Source organism: Canis lupus, chromosome 20, assembly GCF_011100685.1.
Source record: "Canis lupus familiaris isolate Mischka breed German Shepherd chromosome 20, alternate assembly UU_Cfam_GSD_1.0, whole genome shotgun sequence".
Taxonomy (NCBI): domain Eukaryota; kingdom Metazoa; phylum Chordata; class Mammalia; order Carnivora; family Canidae; genus Canis; species Canis lupus.
In genome coordinates this window covers 19897784-19909585 of record NC_049241.1, presented here as the reverse complement: position 1 = coordinate 19909585, position 11802 = coordinate 19897784, and the positions used below count along the sequence as shown (strand labels likewise).

At 54.0% G+C, this 11802-nt stretch overlaps 1 long non-coding RNA gene across 1 annotated transcript; it reads left to right on the top strand.

The window, feature by feature from the left end:
- Window positions 1–7994: 7994 nt before the first annotated feature.
- On the top strand, window positions 7995–10277 carry LOC119864574. The gene is made up of 2 exons (XR_005374420.1): window positions 7995–8477; window positions 9011–10277. It is a non-coding gene; the product is annotated as an uncharacterized LOC119864574 (long non-coding RNA).
- Window positions 10278–11802: the final 1525 nt, after the last annotated feature.

The following is an 11802-nucleotide window of genomic DNA, read 5'->3' as shown; positions in this document are numbered from 1 at the left end:
GTCATTCAGTTAAAAAAACACTCATGGGGCACCTCCGTAGGCCCGGCCCCTGACACCAGTGCCACCTCAGGAGTCTGGGAGGCAACAGATACAAATAAACCCAGAAACCTTCCCCGAGCGTGTCCCCTGTGCCAGGCCCCGAGCAGAGACCCTCCACAGGCACCTCTTCTATCACACCACAACCACCCAGTGAAGTGGCTCTGTTTAGCCTCCTTTTTCAGACAGGGAAGTGAACCCTCAGGGAGGGTACGTGTTTTTCCAAGGTGACACGACAAAGAGGTAACGAAGCCAGGATCGCAGCAAGGTCTGTGGGAATCTCGAGTCCGCTGACCCTTGCCCCAACTGCCAAGCTACACAGCCGCCCATCCTCCCCACTGCCCCCCCCAGACCCCCTCGCCAGCCAAGCGGCCTTTGTCACATCACCCAACAACTAGGCACAGAATCAGCTACAAGGGGAGGAGCTCAGGCCAAAAAGACTCAGCCCCCACCCCCAAAAAAAAAGACTCAGCCCCAAGAGTCGATTCTCTACTCCTCCCTTTATGTACTTTATGACCTCAGGCCAGTCAGCTCATCTTTCTGAGCCCCAGACTCCTCATGTCTAAAACGGGGTGGTAGCAAGGGTAGTTCTTTGTCCTGTGATAATGAACCAATGCCTTAGGACTACCAGAATCGGGACCCGGCCCCAGTGGCTGTATCTAAAGAAATAGGTGGACTGGTTGGTAGGAGGCCATTTCCAGCCTCAGCCTCAGCCCTAAAAGTGTCTGGGAGGCAGTGGGCTGAATCCCAGATCCTTTCCCATGGAAACAGTGTTCTCAGGCCACGAGATCCTCTCTGAGCCACCAGGTCCATGCTTAAGGCCAGTTCAGAGGATTATACCCACCTCGCTCTACCACCAGCCCGCCAGGCCCTATTCCATGAGAAGAGACTAGGGCATAACAGGTAGAATTCATGAGGCCAAGAACACAGGTAAGCCCCCAAGTCAGGGGCCATGCAGTGGGGTAAGGGGGAGGAGGTGGGCAGGAGCTTCAGGACAGCAGAGACTGCTGATGTCCCCCTGAGCTGTCAGAGGTCCTAGAGGCAAGGAGAGTCTGACTCCGCCTCTGTCTAGGTAGGTGGCCTTGGGCAAGTCACCCCTCTGGACCTCCATGTCCTCGTTGTGAAATAAGATGCTAATCAGCAGTATGGGGTTGTCATAAGCATTGAAGGAGATACTCTGTATGAGGGCCTCAGCCCACTGTCTGTGTAAGTGGGAGCCCCGGATGGAGAGGACGAGACAAAGTGTGGCCTCTGTATTTTCCACACGTGACCACAACAATACCTCTAGTTTGTATACACTTCTTACAATGTGACTTTGACCCTTTTCTCAATAAGCAGTAGAGTCTAGGGGTACCTGGCTGGCTCAGTCAGTAGAGCACACAACTCTTGATCTTAGGGTTATAAGTTCAAGCCCCACACTGGGTGTAGAGATTAGTTAAAAATAACATTTTTTTTTTTTTTTAAGAGTCTATGTCCTCTCTTCTAGAATCAGGGCAGGCTGTGGCTTCTACGGAAGTGACACTATGTAACTTCCAAAGCTGAGTCAGAAAAGATAATACACCTGTCCCGGCTCTTTGGGGACAGTTGCTTTTTGAACCCAGCCACCATGCTGGGAGGAAGCCCAATCAGCCCCATGGACAGACTCCCATGGAGAAGGACCAGAGCTTTCAGCCCACAGCCCTAGCTCAGCCCCCAGCCAACAGCCAGCACCCACTTGCTGGCCACATGACTGAGTCATCTCAGATGTACACCCTCCAGCCCCAACCAAGCTGCTTCAGTTTTTGTCACAGGGAACTGAGAAAAACTCTCCCCATTGAGCTCGGATTGCAGATTTGTGAGCAAAATATATGATGATGGTTGTTTTAAGCCACTAAACTTGGGGGATCACAGATCAGCAGCAGATCACAGATTCAGAGAGGTTAGGGGAGTCGCCTGAGGTCACAGCGCTGGTCAATGGAACTGAGCCTGAACCAAAGTCCCCAGGGTCCTGGGGCAATTCTCCCTTTCACAATCCTCATCTAATAGATGAGGAAATCAGGGCTCAGAGAAATTCGGCAACATACTCTATGTCACAAGTGTTATGGGCTGAAGTGTATCTCCCCAAAAAGATAAATTGAAATGTAACCCCCACCCCACACTTCAAAATGTGACCTCATTTAGAAAGAGGGTTTTCCAAGAGGTCGTTAAGTTGAGTTCATTAGGGTGGGCATTAATGCAATATGACTGGCATCCTTATTTTTTTAAAAAAAGGAAATTTGGACACATCACACAGGGAAAAGACCAGGTGGAAGCACAGGGAGCTTGCCATCTACAAGCTAAGAAATGCCTGAGGCTACCACAATCTAGAAGAAAAGCCTGGAACGGATTCTCCTGCAAGGGCCTTCAGACAGTCAACTCTGCTGACACCTTGATCTCACACTTCTAGCTTCCAGAACTGTGTGACAATGAATCTCATTTGTTGGAGTCCCCAAGTCTGGCACTTTGTTTCTGCAGCCCTAGGCAACTGATAGAGCCAGTGAGTGGGAGTCCAACCCAAGTGGGCCCGAACTCTAATCACGTTCTACTGCCTCTCCCGTGAGGCATTCTGGGAAGGCTTCCTGAAGGGAGTGGCATCTAAGTCCTGAAGGATGCAGAGGAGTTAGCCAAGAGGTAAAGGAGGCCAGGGCGGTCCCTGCGGAGCGGTGGAGCTGGAGCGGGGGCCGGGCGGCCTGCCCTGAAGACCCAAGACCTCGCCTGGCTGGGCCGGGCTGCGTGCGGCGGGAGAGGAGGCGGGAGAGGACGGCGGCCTGTGCTCCTGTGCTAATCGGCAGGCAGGCCATTTGGATGTTAGCCCGAGGGCAGTGGGGAGCCATCTGCCTTTTTCTTGTGAGTCTTGTCACCCCAGCGGGATTCCTCTAAGAGCATTTCACACTGGGCCCCGGCCCTCCCCCTTGGAGCCTGGAAGTGAGGGAAATGGTGGGTTTGTGCTCAGCGGGAGGGAGAGGCGCTGTCTCCGCAAAGCCCCCTCGGGCCTGGGAAGGAAGGGCTTCTACTGGGCTGACTTCCACCCCGCAGGCCCCTCAAAAAGTGTCCTCACTGCCAAGTGCAAATCCAAATAAAGAAAGGCCTCCACTGAGCTGCTGGGGGTGGCTTGGAGGGCCCTCAGAGGGTGGCTTACTGAAATCTCCCCTACAGGGTGGCCCCGTCTCAGGAGGCCCAAGGGTGAACCCTCAGGTCCTCACTGGGAATGGGAAGGTTTCTAGATTCAGATGTCCCCTCCCACCTGCAAGGAGCTGACAGGTGGAGTCATTAAGATCCCTGTTATCTAAGCAGGGCCCCACAGGTTGAGGCAATCTGGATGCCACAAGCCTTTCTCCTAGCACCACCATGACGTCCCAAAATCCTCTTTAGTTCTCCCAGAGTCCTCCCCTACATTCCTTTCAGATCCCAAACGGGAGTTTCTGAGGTGTCCCCAGGCCGCCACCTCCCCGCCTGCCTCCACCAGTACCCACTCGGTTTTTCACCAGTCCTAGACGAATAGATGTGTCCACGAGCACCTTGCCAGGGAACTGAAAGATGGAGCAGAGGCTGGGAGAGAGGAGCGGAGTGCAGGGGTGTGCCAGGAGCCAAGGAAACAGCACGCAGCCACTCCCCCGGGGGCCCTAGCAATCTTTCCAAGAAGCTTAGGGGGTCTTTAAGCCCTAAGATTCTCCTTGGTGGAGCCTAGAAGACTGAGTGGTCGACCTGACAGGAGCCAGCCCCCTGGCCTGGTTGACTGGGTTCTCCCCAGGGGGTCCTGCTGCACCGCCCCCTCCCGGGCATCCCGCTTGGCACAAGAGAGGTCAAGAGTAGGTCAAGAAGGAAGGCGAGGGGGGCGGTGTGAGAGGTGTTTAACTCAGACCTCAGTCTGTGTGTGTTTGTTTTGTCTTTGCTGCTGGGAAAGAATCAGGACAGAGCCTGTCTGGGGCTTGTTCTCAGCAGGCCCCAGGAGGTAGCCAGGCCCTCTGGGGTGGCCGCAGGGCTTGGAGACAGCCTGTCCCCGCTGCCGTGAAATCTAGATTAGGCTGGGTTTCCAGGGGGAATAAAGAGGAATGATTTCCTAGGAAGGGGATGGAGTCAGAAGATGCTCAGGGCACCAGCAGGGGGGCGGTCAGGCTGGGGCAGATGGTGATGGATGAGGAGCAGCCCCGAGATGTCTAAGGACCAAGGTGTGGGAGAAAGGCCAGAAGGGCCTGGAAGTTCTGTTCTGTAGGCCAACCCTGCAGCGAAGAGGTGGGGTGGCTCCATAGGGCCAGTCCCACCAGCCCTGGGACAGGAGCTCGGAGTCAGGCCCGGGTTACCTGGGGGAATATACAGGCCCCGGCAGCTCTTGCAAAACTGAATTCACAGAAGCATGCAGATTCCCCAGAGGAGGAAAAAGAAAACCAAAGGAGACTCAGAAACAGACAAAAGGAACCTACAGGTGGAATTAGGGAGAGGGGAAGAGAGCACTTGAGGGAAAGATGATGAGAAGATTAGAGATCTACAGAAAGAGACCGGGAGAAGAAGAGACAGAGGGCGGAGGGAGGAGGAGGAGAGTCAGGGGAGGCGGAGGACCGAGAACAGACCAACTGGGAAGAAGGGAGAAGAGAGGGGGCAGGTGAGAGGAGGGGAAAGGAGGGAGAAAGAATGGAAGGAGGAGAGGAGGGTGGGAGGGAGGCAAGCAAGCTTCATGGGGACAGAGGGACAGTCGCAGGCCCCAGGACAGGCAGCCTTGGGGTCCCAGGCCACACAGCTCAGGGCAGTACTGCACCGCCACCCTGCCCGCCCTCTGCAGAGAAGTGCGCAGAGCCCGAGAGCTGACAGTCCTGAGGACCTAGCCCCCTGAGCCCTCACCCCAGCACCCCAGCTGGGGGAGTGGAGACAGAAAGGCCAGTCTCCATCCTGCCCCTCACCTGAGTGCCCGACGCGGGGCTGCACCCTCCGCCTGCTGACCCCATCCCGCAGAGACTCACCAAGCCCTGGGCCCAGGAGCCGCAGCTGCTCAGAGGAGGAGCTCTTTCCAGTTCACCAAAAGGACATCCTAAAGGCAGAGAGCAGCCCCTAATTTGGGTCCTATCAGCCACCGTTTAGCTATCTGTCCACACTTGGCAGCAAGGAGAGCTGAGGAACGTCATCTTTATTTCAGGAGGCCTGGTGCCCCCTAACATTTGGAAGTTCAATTTCTAAAGAACGAAGAATATTGACAGACATTAAGCAGAGAGCATCAGGCTCCCAGAGAGAGGGAGAAGAGATCGATGTCGATAGGGGAGCCAGGAAGAAAGGGGGGCTAAAGGTGTAAGGCATCTCTGAAGGGGAAAGACCAGAGCGAGATGTCGGGGAGCAGGGCATGGGGTGCAGGGGCAGGATACACACGCGGCTTTCAGCACAAGGGGTGGGGGTGCCCTATATCATCTCGTGGGCCTTAGGAGTCAGCAGGTTCTGGCTCTGCCCCTCATTACCGGTGGCTTTGGGCAAATGCTCCCAACTCCTGGGACCTCAGTTTCTTCCTCCGTGAAATGGGCATAGCCAGCGCACGGACTTCCTGGGTTACTGTAAGGGGGCGGTGTGAACTGTCAACAGCACACACAGCAGTGCAGCACCCAGAGGGAGCCCTCAGCCACTAGAAGCTCTGACAGAGCAGGGGTGAGTGGAATCAGGCGGAGGGAAGCCGCAGGGGAGGAAGCTTCTAGGAGCCCCTTTGGCCTCGGCTATCATTTTGCCCACTTGGAAAAACCCAGTCCCAGCAGGCTGGCAGTCACAAGAATGCCCTGAATCCTTTCCACACTTTTTCAATTTCATCCTCGCACAGGGCCTAGGAGGTGGGATCTGTTCTCATCTCCATCTGAACGAGGAGGGTGCGCAGGCTCTAAACACCCAGCGTGCCCAGTGTGGTCACAAGGCTAATAAGCAGTTGAGCTCAGGTGCTCGAAGGGGTCCAGAGAGTCCTCTCTGCCAAAAGCACACCCCTTTCCAGCAGAAAGCCACTTTAGTCTCTCTGAGATGAACATTCTCCCCTTAGGCGTAGAAATCCTGGCTGGACCAGCCAGCAGGTACCAGAATGCCTGGGGAACCCTTGCCTGGCTGCGGGGAAAGCCCCAGGCCCAAGCGCAGGAATTCAGTGCGTGAGACACCTCCCTCCCAGGCTTTTCCTTGACATTCCTCTCCTCCAGCTTGGAGGAGGAGGGGTTGCAGGAGGAAAAAACCTGCCCGCGTCCAGTATCCAGGTCCAGGTCAGGGATGCTCATGCCAGGATGGGGATCTAGCAGGGGCCCCTGCACTGCTTCAAGAGCAGACGGGAGGGGCCGGGGCAGAGAGGGGGCCCAGTGTTTTCTCCCAGGCTGCTTGGAACAGGATGTTCTGAAATGAGGAGGCAAGCCAAGAAACAAGGCGTGTGTGCGTGTGTGTGCGCATGTGTATATGTGTGTGTGCGCACGTGTGTAGGGAAGGTGAGTGGCACAATGGGATGTCAAGGGCAGGATGTGAACAGATGGGGAGGGTTAGGCATTTATCTGAGCAGGGCAGGTGGGAGCTCATAATGGAGGATAGAGGGGGCAGTAAAGAGGGGGAGAGAAAGGGGAGGGGAGGGAGGAAAAGGAAGACCCCAGGGATTTCAGGGGCATCTCATGCTCTCACTGTCCCCTGCCTCCTTCCACTGGAAGAGCACAGGGGTCCCTGCTCTGAGGAAAGCCTCATGGATCATCCAGGTGGTAGGGGGTAGAAAGCTGGCCAAGGACTCCCCCATCTCCTTGGCCATCAGCCTGTGGCCTCTCTGGCTGACAAGTGGGTTTTATCGGAGTTACATGTTGGCTTATTTCCCACCCCACACCCCTCCTTCCTGATGAATCAAGAGCAAGAGGCTGATTTGGGACCACTAATTCTGGGCATTGCTGCAAGGGGTTCGGGCATGTTTCTGGTTCCACTTAGGGTTTCTGTCTGTGATTCACTAATGATTCATCTGGTTCTGTAAGAAGCCAGCCTGTCTTGGTGTTGATGAGTTGAGATGAGGGACGGGCTGGTGGTAGCTGGCTGGTTGTCGTTGGGATTGACCAGGCCCCAGGCTATGGAAGCCTGTGACTAACTAGGACAACTGAACTGGGTGGATGGATCGAGCTTGACTGGCTAGGTGACTGGTTGACCAGAAGATGGACTTGCTGACTCCAAGTCTGATTGACTGGTTGACAACAACGCACTTGGTGGGTAGTTGACATGTTGGCTTCCTAATTCAAACTGACTCGAAAACTGGGTGACTAACAGTGATCTACCCAGTAGCATGGAGTGATGATCTTGCCTGAGTGACGTTAGCTGGCTGGGGGAGTGGCTGTCTTCTTCAGACTGACAGCCTTCTTCAGACTGAGGACTGGATGTCTGACAACGACCCCAGAACCTTGACTGGTGCCCTTTAGTGCACACTTGACTCTCAACTGGCTGGCCGGCTGCTATTCCTTCATGGCCATGACTGACCAGGCTATGGACTGTAGCTGCCAATAACTATTGGTGACTGACCAACAGGCAGAAACTGACTATGCCCAATGGATGGGTCTGGCTGGGTGACATGGCTATTTGCCTTAGTCCTTGAAAATCGAGTGTCTGGCTGCCTTGACTGCTATAGACCACCTGATGACCAGGGGAACAGAGCCTAGCTGTGAGACAGCACCCTGCCAACTGACATGCTTTAAATGTGCTGACTGGCTGACCGATTTTGATTGGCCGTTGGGTGACAGATGACTATGGGGGGCCTGGTTGGCTGTATGAGGGAGGCTGACTGACCTGCCTCGACTGGCTGACTGGCCGGTTGGTCAACAGATTGAGACTGACCAGAGTTGGGGGAGACCAGCTGACCACGGCTGTGACTCAGACTGTGAGAGGCCACGTCTGACCATGTAGCCCTGGCTGTGTAGCGGAGTCTGCCTCTGAGACAACGAACGATTGATTGACTGACTGGCTGAGCTGGGCGGGCTGGCTGAGCGGCTGGCTGTGACCATGACCCCTGGTGTGAACAGCTGTGATTGGGTGTAACTGAGTCCAACTGTGAGTCAGTGGCTGACTGCCTGACTAGCTGACTGGTGGAGGCCGGCCGGGCGACTGGCTGACCGCAGCTGCTGCGACTCGTGTCGCGAGTGGCCCTGCCTCACTGTGTGGCCCGGGCTGCGGGTCAGAGTCTGACTGTGAGACCGTGACAGGCTGACTGACCGGCTTTCCTGGCCGACGGCCTCTGGGTTGGCCTGTAAACACAGTCCCTACCTGTCCCAGAACCGTGAGAGGCCCTACAGGGAGTAAGCCCAGCCTGAGGGACAGAGCGGCTTCTGTGGAGCAGCTGGGGCAGGAAGACGGAGGCAGGAGCCGCCAGAGGGAGAACGGGAATAGGCCCTGCCCAGGGCTGGGCCCAGATGGAAAGTTCTCCACCTCACCCTTGCAGGGGCTGGGTCCCTGGCGCACATTCGGTGAGCTGTGTTTTTGGCTCTAGTCTTATAGCTCCTTTATTTGGGGGGAACGGGGTGGCGGAGGGGGAGGAAGGTTGCTGGGGGAGCCTATAAAAATATTGAGCCAATAACTCACTGACAGGACTCCGTTATAGGAGCCTGGTGAGGGGGAGGGGAGGAAGGAAAGCCAGGGGGGGGGGCGGGTCCGGCTGGTTAGGGGGCTTGGACAGGGGCCAAACTCTGCCCTGGAAAATTCAGGCCTTGTAATGTGGGGCTGGGGAAGCCTTGGGAAGGAGCAGTGTGTCTGTCAGGCACACCTCTCTTACTTCCTCAATTTTATAGCTGAGGAAACAGAGGCCCACAGCATTTCCCAAAACCCGGCACTCCTGGGGCCTCCCCATCTGAGCCCAGGATAACAGTGAACTCCCGCCCTCCCTCAGCTGCCCCAGCAGGCACTGGGGGGCTGGTTTTCAGGGGCAGAGTTGAGGACTTTGGGCAAGACGTTCCACCTCCTGAGCCTCAGTCTCCTCATCTGTTAAACACATTTCTAACAGGAAGGTGTTGGACAGAGCTCAGATGCCTCTACCACCTGCCGTATGCATGGTTTTGTCACCCACAAGTGCGAACTATATGAATAATGGCTCTTCCTCTATAAACTCGAGAGAGGAGAAAACAGAATCCAAAGACTTCACCTCAGTGCCTGGCACTTAGTAAACCACCAAGGAATATGAGCATTCGTGATTATGGATACTCATCTCATGGGCATATGCAAGGATTCGTGAAGATCCTCCCTGAGAATGTACCTGGGAAGCCACGAAGCTCAGCCCCAAAGTGCTGGAAGGCAGCTGTGCAGCCTGGCAACCGCTCCTTCCTTCCCTGAGCCTGGCGAGGCTGTCCCCAGCTACCCTGAAATGCCACCTGTCCCCCACCCCCCAAAGGACTCCACAGACTCTCTGGGGGCTTGGGCTGCTCCTGACACTACAGCTACTGGGGCCTGGTCCCCAGGGACGGGGAGGTAAAAACAGGAAGAAATTCTCTGGGGTTCCCCTGGGAAGAGCCAAGGACCTACCTGTCATAAGGAGGCCCTCGTGGGGCATGGGGCCTCTTCCAGGAAGACCCAGGGTCTCGGGCCCTCCAGGGCCAGGAGGAAAACCCAGGCTCTCCTCTGAACCGGGGCAGGCTGAGAACCCAGGTATGAGCCCAGAAAAAAATCCCTCCCACACTAACACAGTCACCCTGTTCTCAAAGAGCTGCTGAGGATGTGAGCTCATTTGACCTTCACAGCTACGCATAGCTGCAAATTAAAACCAAGTAATGAAGACTCCCCAACGGCACAGCCAAGGAACAGAAGGCTGCCCTCTAACTCATTCATTCCTTCGTGCGGCTTAAGATTTCCTACAAGCCTACCTTTGAATCCCAGCTCAGCCAGTTACTGGATCGGTGACCTTAGGCCAGTGACTTCTTGGCTCAGAGCCTCAATTTCCCCCTCGGTAAAACGGGGATGACTCTAGCACCAGTCTCACAGTGTCATGGTGAAGATTTGACAAAATGCTCATTAAATGCTTTAAAAAATGTAAGACTCGAGGAGCTGAGAGTTTCTCTCTTCGGCCCCACAACTGCTTCATCATCGCAAAATGGGACGTAAGCACCCATAAGGTCACAGGGTTGTCGGGAAGAGTTAACAGGCACTTAGCATAGTTGCAGCCACCTCTCATCGATCCTGCGGCCCCGACTCATGTCCTAGGTGACCAGTCACGGCCTCCTCCACAGCTCTTCATAGGGCCCCCGTCTGGCACACAATAAAGGCTCAATAAACAGGAACTATTTGTCTTACTCTTATGGGCAAACCAAAGAAGGAAACAAGCATTTAAATACGAAGGATGTGCTAGGGGCTAAGTGAAGGCAGGAAAGCGACCTCCGTTAATGGGAGAAACAGTGAAGGAAGGAGGAAGGGATAGAAGGCATCGGAGACATCTAGCGCTAAGCAGAGGGACAGACGGCATCAGCTGGGGGGCTCCTGACAGGGGGAAAGTCCATGCAAAGACCCGGAGGCTAGACAGGATGGGCATCTGGGGGCACCCCAGATCCCAGGTGGGCAGGAAAAGGTGCCCTCAGCCCTGGTTGGGGTGGGATGCGGGCAGAACGAAGACCCTGATTCCTGAGTCCCAGAATATAAGTGAATGAATATTGATATAGAGGATGTAAGTGGTCGTAGAGGTTCTTTTGTGAAGAGTTTTACTGCGTCTGCGATTGGTTGAAGAAGGCCGTAGGGACCTACGATATTAGGTCCTTTTCGAAGTTGTATGTATGATCCTTTAGGCTTTGGCCAGGCCCTCAGCCAGTCCCAGCTGGGCTCCCCACTCCCCTCACACTCCAGGGCTTCAGGCAGGGGCAATCACTGTCCCATTTTACAAAAAGGAAAGAAAGAAAGAGAAAGAAAGAAAGAAAGAAAGAAAGAAAGAAAGAAAGAAAGAAAGAAAGAAGAAAGAAAGAAAGAAAGAAAGAAAGAAGAAAGAAGAAGAAAGAAGAAAGAAGAAAGAAAGAAAGAAAGAAGAAAGAAAGAAAGAAAGAAAAAGGAAAGAAAGAAAGGAAGGAAGAAAGAAAGAAAGAAAGAAAGAAAGAAAGAAAGAAAGAAAGAAAGAAAGAAAGAAAGAAAGAAAGAAAGAAAGAAAGAAGAAAAGAAAGAAAAGAAAGAAGCTACATTTATATTGGTTTTCTATTGCAGCTGTTAGAAATTGCCGCAAAGTTAAGGGCTTAAAACAGCACAAATGTATTCTCTCGCAGTCCTGGAGGTCTGAAGTCTGAAATCAAAGGTATTGGCAGGTCTGCACTCTTCTTGGTTCCTTGCCTTTTCCAGTTTCCAGAGGCCAACTCTGTTCCTTGACTTGTGGTCTCTGCCTCTTATCACTCCCCTCTCTTTCTTTCATTTGCACATTGCCTCTGCCTCCCCAGCTTCCCACCTCCCTCTTAATAAGGACCTTTGTGATTACCTTGGATTCACCAGAATAATCTCCCCATTTCAAGATCCTTCAGTTAATCACACCTGCCAAGTGCCTCTGACCTCAGGGCCTTTGCACTTGTTTTATTCATTGCTTCCTATGCTTTCCCCCCAAATATCCATATAGGAGCTTTCCTTCACCTCCCTCAAGAGTCTGCTCAGATGAAACCCCTCATCCATGTCCTGGTAGTCCTCATTCCTCTGATCCTGGTTTATTTTTCTCCATTCCACTCATCACCAACTGGTATATTAGAGATGTGTGTGTTTGTTTATTTTCTGTCTCCTCCAACAAGAATTTAAACTGCACAAAGACCAGGATTTTTGTCTACCTCATTCACTGCCATATCC